At 40.2% G+C, this 16,963-nt stretch overlaps 1 long non-coding RNA gene across 1 annotated transcript; it reads right to left on the reverse strand.

Annotated features, from left to right (window-relative positions):
- Positions 1-6,066: 6,066 nt before the first annotated feature.
- On the reverse strand, positions 6,067-14,572 carry LOC103104613 (uncharacterized). Its single transcript, XR_472172.3, has 3 exons — positions 14,336-14,572; positions 11,050-11,308; positions 6,067-6,355 (listed from the first exon to the last, which is right to left on the reverse strand). It is a non-coding gene; the product is annotated as an uncharacterized LOC103104613 (long non-coding RNA).
- Positions 14,573-16,963: the final 2,391 nt, after the last annotated feature.

The raw sequence follows: 16,963 nt of genomic DNA on the forward strand, positions 1-16,963 counted from the left end.
AGCTTTGGGAAAATTGGAGAGAACCAATGGAGTCAGTGCCTTCCATTCCAGGTTAGGAAGGAAGAGAGAACTGGATGTGTAAAGCAAAGAGAAAGAAGTCAGAGGCTGAGGGTGAAAGGATTGATCCTGGGCAAAATTTCAAAGAAAATGAAGTTTGTCTCTTTTTAATCTCCTTCCATCTTTCTAGCCCCCCTTTTCCCCCAAGAACCCACTGCTTTCTTTATCAGTTTCCTCCTCTTCCAGCCATAATTACAGCATTCTTTCTAGATCTGTTCTCTCTCCATAACACCTCTCTTCCACCAAGTTCTTATTATTCAAATTGAAAGTATTTCTAGTTATGTGTTAAAAGGGGGGGGGGAGAGACTGATTGAACTAATTCATGCTAAGTAGCAATGACTGATGATTCTATAAAACAAGCCCCTTAGGGGGTGCTTTTGAATAGTTTTAAGAATATTTGCTTAACCAAATCAATTTTTAAGTCAAGGGTTTCTGGAAAACATAATAAAAGCAAAGTATAGAATTTCTGGCACTGTTTGAGGGGACAGTATCTGGAGGCAGGTATAGACAGGAATTTGGCTAGGAAAACTTGCAATGGCACTAATTAGTGAATAAAATATCTTTCCTATATTTGTGTACAGTGAGGTAATGTATAACAATTCCGCTATTTTGTAAAATAAGGTTAGTTTAAATATGACTCTTTTCTTACTTACTACTTTACTTACTAGCCAATAAGGAGTGGTTACCCACAGGAGAACATTGAATGTTCTGTATATACAATTTTTATTTGGTTTCATTGGGCTGCATTTCCTCTCTTCTCCCAGTAGAGGAATATTCTCAGTGCTCTCTCTGTTGAAAGACAAGATGCCAAGGATATCAACACCCCATTCCCCCCTACCCCTCTGTCTGCCACCCAGAAAATAACTTTGAAATTTGATGATTAAATCTCAGTTGTGGATGGAAATGTGTCTATATGTCTCTGCCATGCACATCTAAATGAGAATGTCATCAGTCTCCTATAGTTATTTTTATATGGAGACATTTCCAGTTGGAGAACATCTGTTCAAAAATGGATTTCTAGTGAACTGAATCAACAGTCCAGCTAATATCCATCAGTAATTGTAGTCCTGCCCTGGTCCTGATGTCCAACTGTCTGTATTACTGGACCAGAGCCAGCTTAGGTTTTCATCTCTGTGAAAGATGCTAAATTTATCTTTGCTGCTGAATAAAAAGCAATTCTGTTTATTTGCTTCTGTGCAGAATGACATGACCTGGAGACAGTGGCATTTCAGATTTGTGCTGTGAGCCCTTAATTCTAGGGAGATTTCAAAACACATCATGCAATAATGATTTAAACCCTACAGCTGGTGTCCAGCTGCTTGCTATTTTTTAATATAATAACCATAAGAATTTGGGTCTTCTAATTCATGGGTATTTTTAACACCATCCACCCCCACTTCCCCAAAGAGGATAACGAAATATTTTCTAGTATCAACAGTTGCTTAGAAAATTCTAAAGTACACCTAGTATATTTTCTACCATATAATACATAATAGCTAGCATTTATGTCACCCATTGAATTTTACAAAGCCCTTTATTTACATTTTCTCATTTGACCCCCACAAAACCCTGGGGTGTCAAACCAATCTTACAGATGAGGAAACTAAAGCTAAAGTTGGTGAAGTAACTTGCATAGCATCAGGCATCTATTTAATAAATATCTGAGACAGAATCTGAACCTGACTCCCAGTCTAACAGTCTGCTCAATAGAAACTTCTTCCTCTAAAGTTGTCATTGTGCTCTTAATTGTCAAATCAAATGGCTTTTCCCCAATCCTCATTCTTCTTGACCTCTCTGCCAGGTTTGACCCTGTGGATCATTCTCTTCTCCTAGATTCTCTCTCCTTTCCATGTCTCCAAAACACAGTTTGTTTCTTCTGCCTGTATGACTGCCCTTTTCCAGGTTCCTTTATTAGGTCTTCTTCACCTGAATCAAGTCCACTAACTCTGGATGTCCTCCAAGGTTCTCTCCTGGGGCCTCTCTTCCTTCTATATTGTCTCACTTGTGATCTCATCAGCTGTCATGATTTCAATGATTATTTCTAGACAACTGCTTCTCAGATCTGTTCTATCCTAACTTCCGGTCTTGCATCTCTGCCTATTGAACATTTGAACCCAAATGGCTTGTAAACATCTTATATTCTCTATGTCCAAAACCAAACCTATAATCTTCTTCCTGACTTTTTCTTTACTCTCAAGAACACCACCATTTTTTTTCAAATTTCAGGCTCTTAACTAAGTGTCATCCTCAACACATTACTCTCTTTTGTGCCTCTCAGTTTTATCTTCTCTGCATCCTCTGGCACCACTCCCACCTGATGCACCACCTCACACCTGGACTATTTATTGCTGTAGCTGCTGGTGGGTCTGCCACTCCCCACTCCAATTCATCCTCGGCTCAGCTGTCAAAGTGATCTTCCTAAAATTTCAGGTCTGACCATGCCACCCTCCTACTCAGTAAACCCCAGTGGCTCCTTTCCATCTCTAAGATCAATAATAAAATCCTCTTCTTGGCTTTTAAAGCCCTTCAAAACATGACTTCTTCCTACCTTGACAGTCTTCCTTTTTCTTCTTTAAAGCCATCAAGATGCCCCTTTTTGTAATCTTCTTTTATCTTACTCTCCTCCACATACTTTGCGATCCACTGACAGTGGCCTCCCTTGCTCTTCCTTGCTTAAGACACATCATCTTCCAACCCTCATCAGTGGCTGTCCCCTTGCCTGGAATATTCTTCCTCCTCCCTTTGGCCTTGTTCTATGGTTTCCTTTTGAAGGCTCATTCTGAATCCCACCTTCTGCAAGAAAGCCTTTCCTGGTCCCTCTTCATGCTCATGCCTTCCCTCTGAGATGATGTCTAATTTATCCTCATACATATCATGGATGTACATTGTCATTTGTATGAGTTCCTTGGGAACGGGTACTGGCTTCTCATCAGAGCTTAACACATTGTTGGTACTTAATACATGCTATTGCTATCTGTAATGGTATTACTATTACTACCTGTAACACATGTTTAGAGACTGAATTTGGTTGTGTAAGGAGATAAGAGAAGGAATTAAACATCTCCATGTAATAAGTAAAATTTATGCACAAATCCCTTTTGTTTTAAACCCTTATTTTCTGCTTTAGAATTAATATACTGTGTATCAGTTCCAAGGAAGAAGAATAGTAAGGGCTGAGCAATTGGGTTTAAGTGACTTGCCCAGGATCACACAGCTAAGAAGTATATGAGGCCAGATTTGAAGGCAGAACTTCCAAGCTCCAGGTCTGGCTCTCAATGAACTGAGCCACCTGACTGCTCCCAACATTCACTTGTGATGCTCTTGAGGTTGTTCTTCTCATTTACATTGTTTTGTATGTATGTATATATATATGTGTGTGTGTGTGTGTGTGTGTGTGTGTGTGTGTGTTTATATATATATATAGGCTCTGCTAACTTCACTCTGCATTAAATCATGTAACTCTTTCCATGCTTATCTATATTCATCATACTTGTTGTTTCTTACAACACAGTAATATTTCATGACATTCATGCACCACAACTTATTTAGCCCAACCAATGGGTGTCTACTTTGTTTCCATTTCTTTGCTAGCACAAAAAGTGCAGCTATAACTATTTTGGTCTATATAGGGACTTTCTACTGATCAATGATGTCCTTATAGTATAATTCTAATAATGGCATCTCTAGACATTTTAGTTACTTTATTTGTGTGATTCCAAATTATTTTCCAAAATAATTATACCCATTCAAAACTCTACCAACAATGCTCAACATGCCTATCTTCCCACGACCCCTCAAACATTGATTATTACCCTTTTTGGTTTATCTTTGCCAATTTTTAGGGTAAAAGGTAAAACCTCAGGGTTATTTTGATTTGCATTTCCCTTACTATTATTTAATATATTAATATTATAATATTATAATATTTGGGACATTCTTTCATATGGTTGTGAATAGTTGGCCATTTTTTCTTTTGAGAATCATTTGTTTATATTCTTTGATCATTTATCAACTGGGGATTGGCTTTTGAGTGCATGTACACATGTGTGCCTATGTGTCTGTGTGCTGTGTGTATGTATGTACCTTTTAGTTGTATGCATATTTTTTCATTGCCAAACTCTTAACTGGAAATTTTGATACAAATATTTTTCCTGTTCAAATGTATCCCTTCTTATGCTAGAAGTATTAAATATATTGATGCAGAAGCATTTTAGTTTCATGTAATCAAAATTATCCTTTTTATATTTTGTAAGTTCTATTCCTTATTTAGGTGAGAATCCTCCTCCCCAGAGTGGAGCAGGGTATGTGAAGAGCTTCTTTTCTGATTTTTATAGAATATCCTTTAATATTAAGACTACATATCCATTTAAAATTTTTTCTGGCAAGTGACATAAAAATCTGGATCTGTGCCCAATTTCTGCCAAACTACTTTCAAATTTTGCCAAGTTTTTTCTATTGAATAGGGAGCCTTTTCCTAAATAATATTTCTTCATTTAGCAAATACTGGGTTATTGAGTTACATTGTTCCTGATTCTTCCTTGTCTCATATGCTCTATTTATCTTCTCTATTTTTAACTAAAACCAAATGGTTTTGATGACTGATGCTTTTCAGTTTGTGGTCTGGATGTGCCATTTATTCCCTTTTCATCCATTCCTCTTTTGTCCCATCATGTCCTTTAATATTCAAGACCTTTTATTCCTCCAAATGAATTTTGTTAATATTTTATTGAGCTCTACAAAGTATCCTTTTGTTAATTTGATTGGTAGAATAGCAAAAGTATAAATCAACTTTGGTAAAAGTCATTTTCATTATACTGGCCCCACCCAGCCATGAACATCGAATAGTTCTCCATCCATCTAAGTGGTTCTTTATTTCTTTATGGGCATTTTGTAGTTGAACCTCTTGTGAATATTTTGAAAACCTTTGCTTTTTCCTAGTGTTTTAACCAGCTGCAAAATACTACCTCTCCCTCAACAGTAATGTTTCTCATTTTTTGTTAAAATAATTTATCATGCACTCAAATTTAAGGCAGCGAGGTGGTACAGTGATTAGCATGTCAGACTCAGAATCAGAAATCAGAAAGGTCTAAGTATGATTCTTGACTTAGAAACTTATTAACAATATGACCTTGGGAAATTCACTTAACTTCACTCTCTCTCAATTTCCCCATCTGTAAAATGAGGATAATAATACTTTTGGGACCTACCTCAAAAGATTATTATGGAAATCAAAATATATTTAAAACCTTTTCCAAACTTTAAAATGCTATCCTTAATGTGCCCTATTATTGTTGTTATTGGTGGTGGTGGTGGTGATTATTATCACTGTTATTTCTTCTCATATTTTAAGAGATTATTATTAGCAGCAGTTACTTCTTTTCCCTGTTCATTCATCTCCTTACTCCTTTCCTTTTTTTCCCTTTCTTACAGTTATAGTCATTGGTCTTCTGATTTTGTGGTTTTTTTCCCAGCTTTCTTTTTCTCATTCATATCTGCTATAGCTAATGACAATTTCAGCATTTTTGAACATTGATATAACAGTTTATTTAGTCACTCTCCAACTATTGGATGGTAAGGCTATTTCCAGTCCTTTGTCATTACAAATTATGCTGTACAAGTGAATTTTTGAACAGATATTTTACCTTTATGATGACACTTTTCTGAGGCAGAAAATTCTTCTATTTTTGTTTTTTTATATTTCTCATTTTATTGATATCTTTTGTTTTTATATCACCTTTATTTCTTTTTTATTTCTTTTTACATTTATTATCTATTCTTCCCACTGACTCCCCCTTTGAGAGTTTTTTATAAAACCCTCACAAAACCATGCACTTTCCAGCAGAACAAATCTTCACATCGTCATGTCCCAAAATACAAGTCTTCTCGTGGTATGTTGATATTCTTTCAGTATATTCTCATCTCCAAGTTCATCTTTCTACCCACTGTTCTCTGTTGTCTAATGTTTGGAATATATTGGAATAAATTTAGAAAAAGATTGTTTTGAAAATATCATATGATAGCAATAATAAGTTTTATTTGTTACTTTTCAAAGAACATGTTCTAAGTAATTACTTCCTTCTTACCCCACTCCAGCCGATGCCAAGCATCTGGCTTCTACCTTGATGTAATCCTTCGTCTTCCCTGGAAAAAACAACAAACCAACCCTTTTCTTCTGAGAAGTCTCTTCTGTCTATAGGAACTGTTTTTGCAAAGCAGAAATATAAAGTCGTGGGTAGTGGAAGGAGATGTAAAGATTGAGAAAGAACTCATTTTTCTTCATTTTTCATTCTCAAAATGTCTGTGTGGGCAGAATTTTTAAAAAGATAGATAGATGCAAATAAATATGATGTATAAAAATTTTAGCTCAATATATCATCTTCCCCCTCCCTTTGGCTCTCACCAATATGCACTCCTGTTAGGTCACATATGCAAAGCCCTTCTTAATTTCCCTAATAATAGCTGGTATTTATTATCATTTTTCTATCATTTTTTTTCAGTCATGCTGGACTCTTTTTGATCCCATTTGGGGTTTTTGTGACACAGATACTGGAGTGGCTTTGGCACTAGCATCTTTCCAGCTTCTTCAACCTAATGGCCCTTCACATCTTCTCCTCTCTTTGCCATCCATCCAAGATGAAACTTCACCAAACCTTATTCCCTTTTATTTTCCCCATGAATTGTTTTCTCACATCATTTTACATCTTCAATCACCAACTTAACATCACAGATTTAGAGCTGGTGTGGATCTTAAAAGCCATTTAATTCAACCCTTTCACATATGAGGAAACTGAAGTCCAGACAGATCTAATGATTTGCCTAATGTGTATTCAGGGAGTCAGTGACAAAGCTAGGATTCGAACACAAATCCCTTGACTCCAAATCTGGTACCCTGGGTCCTCATCATCCATGTGCCTCAGTAATGGCCTCTTAACTAATACATTTGCTTCTAGTTGCCCTTTCCAATAGCCTAATCCATTCCAGAATAGTCTTTCCCAAATACTCTATCCATTATGTCCTCCCTTCCTTGAGAACCTACATTGGCTCCCTTTATTAGCCATCATATCACTTCCAGACTCTTCCACTTGGCTCTTCATCAATCAGTTCCAACCACCATCATCTTATCAACTTCATCTCTCAGGATATTCCTTCTCTGACTTGACAGATAACTGACTCCCTCCCCTACCTTTAAACTTGACCTTTCCCGGATCTAAAATACCATTTCCCAAGATACCACAAGGGTGGTACATTGAATGGAGAATTGAATATGGACTTGGATTTTAATGCTGGCTCTGTTACTTGTGGGATGTAATTCATCAGGGACTTAGTTTCCTCATCTGTAAAATCAAGACATTAGAGAGCATCTAGGTAGCTCAATGGGTTAAGGGTAAGGCTTAGGAAAGAAGGTCCTGGGTTCAAATCTAGCCTCAGACACTTCCTAGATGTATAATCAGGGCAAGTCACTTTACCCCCATTGCCTAGCCCTTACTGCTCTTCTGCCTTGGAACCAAAACTTAGTATTGATTCTGGCAGAAGGTAAAGTTAAAAAAAAAATCAAGGGATTGGACTAAATGATCTCTATAGTCTTATCTATATCTAATTACTAGGTTTAGTACTAGATTAGATACTAGATATAGGTTACTATATCTAATAGCTAGAATTATCAACACATGTTCATATGGATTCATAGGGTGCTTGCAGGGGCATGTTGGTAAATATTTAACAACCAGCTCTCTAGAAAAAAATTATATGCAGGATACTCTTTTAAGTTTATTCTGAATTATTATTTCTTCCAATGCTTTCTTAAGTCCAGACAAAATTGCTTCATAAATCAATAAATCAAGACCTGATTTGTGACTTTTGTTCATTTCTGTGGTGTAAAAGTTCATACTAAACATTTAACAGTTGACTTTCTGAGCCAGTCAGCTCTACTCTAGCATACCACTGGGTGCTTGGCTTTTTTTTTTTCTTTTTAAATTAAAACCCTTATCTTCCATCTTAGAATCAATACTGTGGATTGCCTCCAAGGCAGAAGAGTGGTAAGAGCTAGGCAATGGTGGTTAAGTGACTTGCCCAGGGTCACACAGCTAGGAAGTGTCTGAGGCCAGATTTGAATCTAAAATCTCTCATCTCTAGTCCTGGCTCTCTATCCACTGATTCACCCAGCTGCCCCCATTGCTTGGCTTAAAAAGAGATTCATATCCATTTTTTCAGGAAATTATTGAGGTCTTGAAGGTAATAACTATATGGTAGACTCACAATATTCTGTAGGGTTAGACCTGGATTTAAATCAATATTCTGATGCTTCTGGATATGATCTTGGACAATTCACTGAACCTGGGTTTTCCCCAACTGTACATGGAGGGAGTTAGTCTAAAGTATTTCACCGGCCTCTTCCAGCTCTAAATCTTATGATCCCAGGACTACCTACCCTTTTTCTTCAGCAACGTCTGTTTCTGAAGCTCCTTTCAAAACAGTTTCAAAATCCACTGTCTCCAGGAAGACTTCCATGATTGCATTCTAACTCTCATAGTTTCTTAATTAGCCATCTCTTTAGAACTTATAGACTATCTCCAAGGTAGCAATGTAGTAATTGTCTTTCTCCCTCTCCCACTCCCCCACCCATTCTCTCTCTCTCTCTCTCTCTCTCTCTCTCTCTCTCTCTCTCTCTCTCTCGCTCGCTCTCTCTCTCTCCCTGTCTCCCCTACCCATCTCTCTCTCTTTCTTTCTCTCTATCTCTTTGTCTCTCTGTCTCTCTCTCATCATATTTAAGTTATACATGATTTTCAACTATATATGTCTATGTGAATAGATGTACATGGATATAAGGGAGGATAGGGAGGTGGGTACTCTGTCTTCATCAAATGTAGTTTTTTAAACCCTTACCTTCTCTCTTAGAATCAATACTGTATTTTGATTCCAAGTCAGAAGAGCACTAAGGGATAAGCAATGGGGACTTCGAGGGGAAGGGGGAGAGTTAAGTGACTTGCCCAAGGTCACACATCTAGGAAGTTGTGTGAGGCCAGAAACAAACCCAGGACCTCCCCTCTCTAAGCCTGGCCCTCAATTCACTAAGCCACCTAGTTGCCTCTTCCACCAAATACATTTTAAATTCCTCAAGGGCAAGGATTAGATCCTCTACTTATTTTGCATCCTCCAACATCATTGAGTTCTGATTAAATCCCATTACAGAGAATATTATTATTCAGAAATTATAACCAAGCTATTTCCATGTCTCAGCATGGTGGCCCAAAGTAACAGTGTTTGGTTAATCTACTTACAACAAATAAGTCTGTCCAACAAATGTTTTCCCTGGCTCCTGTCCATGTAACAAGTATTCATTTTAATGAAACTATCTCATTGTGTGCTGGGAAGCTGAGATCTCAGCTTGCAGAGCTCTTTGGTCCGCCATTAAACAGACTTTCTTCATGTCTCCCAACCTCAGATATTTCTATTCCCCCAGACAGGGAGGGGGTGGAAATGGCTTAAGTGCCTTCATTTACCTCTTCAAGCCCAAACACCAAAGACCTGAGAGCCTGAACGTGAGAAAGACAGCAGTGGAGGCATTTATGTGTCCTTTCCTCTTTTTCCTACTGGATCCAGGGCTCTCCTTGCCAAAGAACAGCCCAGAGGAGCAGAATTTAAGCTCTCTTTTTGTTTCCAACTCGGGTAGAACCAGGATGTGGTTCTCATCATAACCAAGTTCCACCAGGACAACAAATTAGGACTTCCCACTGAGTTTGTCCTAGCTATCTGGAGAGTGTACCACCCACTCAATCGGCTGGGTTGGATGATGGTGGCAAGTGCCACGACCACGAAGCCACGAGAAAGATTCATATTTCTTTTGGCCAATGAGCCAAAAGTGAGATCTATCATTAACCAGGCTGAGTCATCTCTGAACGGGGTCGCCTCTGGGGAGTCATTTTCAGTTAGGACTTGTGTTGTGGTTTTCAGATCAAAAATCATTGTAGTCATTTTAATATATTCTAGGAGCTAATGTTATTGAAAAATAGTTTGGGTTGCATCCAAGTAGAAACAGTCCTCACATAAAGGAATACAAATTCGGAGATCACACTTGAACTTCAAGGATACAAAAATATAGCCGAGATGAATTCTTCCTCCTTGGCAGCTTGGGAGACAACTTGAGGTGACTCTTGTTTGGCAGCCTCGGGTACCCAAATTATCAGAAAAGGAATTAATTGGATCCAGACCAATCTGAGGAATGCCATCCTGCCTCTTCAAACAAGGGAGTAAATGGAAACTGGTAGCTTTTCAAGACTACAGAAATACCCCTAGAAGTCATGAGGAAATAGTCATAAATGCTATTGATTTTTTTTTCCCTCTGGCCTTAGTGTGTCTGAATTTCTGTTTTAAAAGTATAAAATCATAGATTTAGGACTCAGAAGGCCCATAGAAGCCAAATTCCCTCCACATAAATGTCTCCTATTGTTCAGATGAGGAAACGGAGGCACCAAGAAGTCATTTAGATTTGCCTGGGGTCACACAACTAATAAGTATCATAGGCAAGATTCAAACTCAGGTCTTTATCCCCTCAAAATCCAGGAGATGTTCCATTATACTACAGGACCTTCTTTCCTATTTGCAAGGGTCTATGCAAGACCTTCAAATAGCAAGATAAGAAAAAACATTCTCCCACCTCTCAATGAACTGACTTTCTTCTGGACACATGTTTCCTCTATGCTGTCAGCCACTGATCTATGCATCCCCAAAAGGAAAAAGAAAAAAAATCCTCCATTTTCAAGAATTTTTCAGTGATCCATAAAAATTAACCCTGGGTTTGAATTTGCCAGAGAAAAGGTGTTTGGGGATGAGTGGCTAATGCCATTGAGAGGCTGTTTTTGCAAAGAGGAATCATTCCAAGATGAAGCATCCAATATGGTAGGAAAAAAGGCATTTGCTAATGTTAGAAATGAGGATGTGAGTTTCAAAGAAGCTTGGGTCACCGTTCTTGGAGGAGCGAGGACTCAGCCTTACCTGAAATACTACCCATGAGCCTTTGCAGCCTGGGTAATGGAATGCAGGTCCTGCATCTGGGTTTCTTTCTGGGTGTTGCAGACAGGGAGGCTGTATATGCAAGAAGCCACTGAGGCTGCTTTTTAGAAAACAGCTCTTAAATGCTCAGCTATGCCCCTCTCCTTGTTTCTAGACATTGAATTCCTCTGCAGTGTATTTCTTAATGCTGTCCTTGGTTTTTATTGAAAATTTCTGCTTAAGGAAAATGTTGGTCAACAGGCTGAAAGATGAAATACACGATGAAATCAATGCAGTTTCCTCCATCCATCCATCAGCATTAAAACACACACACACACACACACACACCATTATTTTCCATATTCAAATCAATGCTAAGTGTCCATTCCAAATCAGAAGAGTGATAAGGGTTAGGCAATGGGGGCCAAGGGACTTGGCCAGGGTTACACAGTCAGGAAGTATAAGAGGTCAAATTTGAACCCAGAACCTCCTCTCTCTCACCCCTGAGCCACTTAGCTGCTTGTTAAGCTATCTAATAGAAAGTGAGACAGCTTAGCATAATAGAAAACAGAGCTTAAACTGAGGAAAACAAGTCACTTCTCCTTTTGGAGCCTGAAGTCAATTCTCTAAGACTGGAAATTGCCAGATGTGCCCACCTATATAGACTGAGAGAATCTGTTCACTCTATTCCTGCTGCTATGTGCTAGCCCTGTCCTAGGTGCTAAGGATGCCAAGGTAAAATAAAACAGTCCCTGCTTTCAAGAAGCTTACAAACTATCAGACACAAATCAATAATGAGTAAATAAATGTAAACTCACTTGGAGGAAGAAGGCACCAGCATCTGGAGGGGATCAGGGCAGGCTTCCTGGGGAAGGTGACCACGCTGGTCTCTTGTCCGTTACCCATTGGTTCAGGAAGAAAGCTTTCTCCTCTGTAAGTTAGCCCCTTGGCTAATTCCTGAAGCCAAGCAGGGTGGGCACAGAAGGAGGCTTCATTTCAGCTCAGTTCTCCATTAAATGAGGGATTTTATTCACCTGGCAACACTGGAATTTCATCCAGCTTTGTTTTGAAAATTGCTTCCAAGTTCCAGGCCAATCAAACCGGTTGGCTGGGCACGCGTTCAATGGATGAGTCACGCCATGTCCCCAGGTTTTGACATTGCAGTGAATGATCACCACACTAAGATTTCACATTCTGAGAGGGGCTCGAGGTTCACAAAATGATTTTCTCACAGCAAACATCACAGAAAAGGTAATGCAAGTGTTAGTGATTGCTATGCTGCAGAAAGAACTAGTTTGGAGTCAAAGGATCTGAATTCGAATAAATCCAAATTAGAATTGGGTTCTGGGGGCAACTGGGTAGCTCAGTGGATTGAGAGCCAAACCTAGAGATGGGAGGTCCCAGGTTCAAATCCAGCCTCAGACACTTCCCAGCTGTGTGACCCTGGACAAGTCACTAAACTTCATTGCCTAGCCCTTACCAATCTTCTGCCTTGGTACCGATACACAGTATTGAGTCCAAGACGGAAGGTAAGGGTTTAAAAAAAAGAATTGGGTTCTGGCATCCCCAAATACTTGGTTTAGAATGATCTACAAAGCCACAGCTAGGGCAGGGCAATTGGGTCTTGACCCAGGACGCCAAAATTTAGAAATTGCCAATAGTGTTTGAATTCCTGCAGAAAGCAGAAATCATTGAACTTAGTAGCTACTTAATAATAATAAATAACATGTATATAGTAGTACATGCCAAGCACTGTTTTAAGTGCTTTCTAATTTCATCTCATTTGACACAACCCTGAGATGTAAATGCTGTTATGACCCCCATTTTACAGATGAGGAAACTGAGGCAAATGGAGGAATTTTTTGTTTGTTTGTTTTTAAGTGACTTATCTGGGTTTACCCAGCTACTAAATGTCTGAAGCTGAATATAAACTCGCCTTCCTGAGTCTAAGCCCAGCTCTGTGCACTGTATCACCAAGTTATCTAATTAGGAAGAATAATTAGTTAAAATAGGAAGCTACCACCCAGGGGCAAGTGGGGTCCTGGGGCTTCTGTATCCTGCAGCCTGAGTTCTCCCTTTAAACTCTCTCCCCATTTCAGCACCAATGGATTTATCTTTAAAATGTGACTTGAGAGAGCATTTGGGGATACTCAGGAGGATGGAATAGCTAGTTACAACTCTGTTGACCGATACATGAATGGCCACTGCTGTCCCGACCACTAGTAATGATCTCCTCTATTCCCCAAAGTCCCTTTGACCTGAGCAGCCACACAGCTTCAGGCCCAAATCCTCTGCTCAGCCTTCTTCACCTCATCTTTGCCTTATGCTTCTATGGGCTCCTCTCCCCCTGACTCCTTGTTCCTTGCCCCCCAAAAAGACCCAAGATTCAGGGACTCCCAGAGCCCAGAAATCCTGAAAAAGCTACTCAAAACGCAGGGCTACTATGAGTATTATTCAAAGCACTTTAAAGGGGAAAATAGGTAGCCCAGTGTATAGAGCATCACACCTGGATTTGGGAGGACCTGGGTTCAAATTTTACCTCAGATACTTCCTAGCTGCATGACCCTGGGCAAGTCACTTAAGTCCAATTGCCTACCCCTTGCCGCATGTCTGTCTTAGAATCGATACTGAGACAAAAGATAAGGGTTTAAAAAATTTTTTTTTGAGATAAAGCATATTGAGATGGGCTGCCCTGAGAACCTCATCTCCTTCCTTATCTGGAACCATTTCCCTAGGAAAGTCTGTTTAGGGTTCTAGAGAAATCAACATTCAGAACCGGATCCTAGAGGTCATCTCTCAAGTTGAGAAGCTTCCAAGGAACACGGGAAGACATCAGAGCAATGGTATCGGGTGGATTCATATCAACAAAGTTAACCCGTTTTAGTATTTAATAATAATAATTAGTTATTAAATAATCGTTAATAATCATTGCTTTGGAGACAAATGAAATGCATTTCATCTATCCAAATGTAGCCCCTGGCACCGCCCAAAAGTCCCTGACCCAGATGGCAAATGCCATTCTAGCATCTTCTTTTGGTCAGTGTCTGCGATGGGCCAATTCAAATTGGATCTTATTATTTGGATCTGCATAATAATGAGCATGCAGCAAAGAGAGGAAACGGGTGGCTGAGAGGGGAATCAAAGAATTAAATGAAATAAGCAGCTCCCAGCATGCCCATTTTGCAAACATCCAGCCCATGGAGTACAATGGCAGGAAATGGCGGCTCATTCTCCTCTTGGCTTGTTCCCTTCACGGGGCTTAGAAGAAAGGGGGATTGGACAAAATCACCTTTCTGCCTCGTGGTGGTGATTTCGCGAATTCTTTTCCACGTGAGTCTTTGCTTCTTCCCTTAAATAGACGGTTCCGTGTTGGGGCACATTTCAGCTGAGGTTGTTCACCAAAGCCTGCCGTGTAACAGCTCTTTAATCATGGTATTAGAAATGCACCCCAAGTATCTCCTTGGAGCCCCTGAATCCTCCTAGGGGACCAGCCCACTTCATCAGCAGGAGAGCCCCACAACCAGAAGCCTCATTGTTCCACAAGAACTCCTGGCAATTCTTGAACTCAGAAGGGTTCCAAAGGGAAGAACCAGCAGGTGGGTATCCACCCTCAGGACTTTGACATTCATGGTCAAATGTCTAGATGACTTGGTGCTTAGATCAAATGACAATGGCTCAGTGGCTCAATTGGTACAACTAGAGAAGCGTGTTGGCTGTGGAGTTGAATCTAGGATTCCGGTCCAAGATCTCCCACTTGCTTCCTGTGTGACATTAGGCAAGTTGTTGGACTTTTCTGGGCCTCGGTTTTCCCATTTGTAAAGTGAGAAGATTGGAGTTGGCTGCCTCTCCTCTAGGAAACTGTAAGACTCAGGGAAACTTCCATTAGCCCCTGTCTGCTGAGGCAGTTTAGACTAACCAGCAGCCAGAGCCTGGCTCCCTCCTCTCTGTCTCTACTCTCAGCTCAGCTCCACCTGCCTTTACCACTTGCCCCTGGGCCTGGCTTTTGCCCAGGCTCCCACTTAAAGTAGTTTTCAAGACAACAGCTGGTGGGTGAGACTAGAGCTGGCTCTGTGCCTGCCGCCATATTGTCTCTGTTTCTCTTCCCTTTCACCAAAGCTCTGGCTGTCCTGCCAGGCTCTAATACCACTCCCACATCGCTTGTGCCCAGGTACCTCCCATGCCCAGGGCCCCCTAACCCTTTCAGGGCCAAAGGCATATTCCCAGCCTTGCCTTACCCCTTCTCCACTCTGTTCAGGAGCCAGTAGATGGAGAGAAAGTTGCCAGAGGGAGGGAGAGAGTTACATTAGGAGTTGTGAGGATCTGGGTGAATCCATTTAGAAGAATAGAAGAAATCCCCAAACAAAACCAAGAGCCCATGGATTTATGAGCTTGGTTGCTCTGTGTTCCCTAGAAGACAGTTTCAATTCCATACCCTCTGAGTTACCATGTGGGGTTTTGATTGGTTCAAGAAGAAAGAAAATCCTTCCATCCCTTCCTTCTTTATTTCATGAGTCAATTCTGACAGGAAATATACTCAACCACTGTCAGACATTTCACAGATTCAGCCACAATATTGCACAAATCCCAGGAATTTCCTGGGTAAAGAATAAGAATGAAATTCTGTCTAATGCCTGCTATGGTCACGGTTTCTGTTGGTCTATTCAAAGCCTTCTTTTATTCCTTTTTAACCCCGAAAGGCTAAATCAAACTCTTCTCTCCCCATGCCCTACTGGTACATACATCTCAAACAGTTTGCTTCAGGGTCTGCATACCATGGGCAAGTCATGGAATCATGAGTTTAGTGCTAGAATGTACCTCAAAGGACATCTGGTCCAAACCTGCATTTTAGAAATCAGCCCCCAAGGCCCAGAGAGGTTGGGATTTACCCCCTTGGTAATACGGTAGCAGAAGTAGAACCCCAAAGTGTTAAGGGGACCCTAGGGACCCCCTTGTCTAGGAGTCCTTAGCCTTTTTTGTGTCCCATGGACCCATTGGGCAATCGAGTGAAGAAGCCTATGGATTCCTTCTTAGAATCATGCTTTTAAATACATAAAACAAAATGTGTAATATTGCAGAGAAAACCAATTCTATGAAAATATAGCCATCGAAATATTTTTTTTAAACCCTTCCCTTCCATTTTGGAATCAATACTGGATATTTGTTCCAAGGCAAAAGAGTGATAAGGACTGGGCAATGGGGGTTAAGTGACTTGCTAGAAAGTATCTGAGGTCAAATTTGAACTCAGGACCTCCCATCTCTGGGCCTGACTCTCCATCCACTGAGCCATTGAGCTGCCCCCCCCCCCATTTTTCCATCAAAAGATTTTTTATAAGTTCACAGACTCCATATTAAGAACTCCAAGTCCAATACTTTTCCCTGGGGAAGAGGGGTGACACTCAACCCTCAGTGGTGTTGGTAAACCTCATAAATGACATGTGGATGTTCCATCTAAGTGCCAGGTATTGTTAAAGTATAGAGATTATTTCTAGAAATGATACTGCAAAACTTAAAGGCTTGCGATTACCTCAACTGATCTTTACACTGTGGGAGACAGATGCTATTACTATCCCCATTTTGTTATTGTTGTTGCTGTTTTTCAGTCATGTTCCATTCTCCATGAGCATTTTGGAGTTTTCTTGGTAAAGATACTGGCGTGGTTTGCCATTTCCTTCTCCAGCTCATTTCCCAGATGAGGAAACTCCTGCAAACAGGATTAAGTGACTTACCCAGGGTGCCACAGTTAGGATGTGTCAGATTTGAATTCATGAAGATGAGCCTTCCTGAGTCCAAATCCAATACACTCTCTACTCTGCCATCTAGCTGCCCTAGCCCCATTTGACTGATAAGGAAACTGAGTCAGACAGAGTATCAGTGACTTACCCAGAGTCACAGAGCTACATGAGCTGGATTGGAACTC

The sequence above is a fragment of the Monodelphis domestica genome, chromosome 8, assembly GCF_027887165.1.
Source record: "Monodelphis domestica isolate mMonDom1 chromosome 8, mMonDom1.pri, whole genome shotgun sequence".
Lineage (NCBI taxonomy): Eukaryota > Metazoa > Chordata > Mammalia > Didelphimorphia > Didelphidae > Monodelphis > Monodelphis domestica.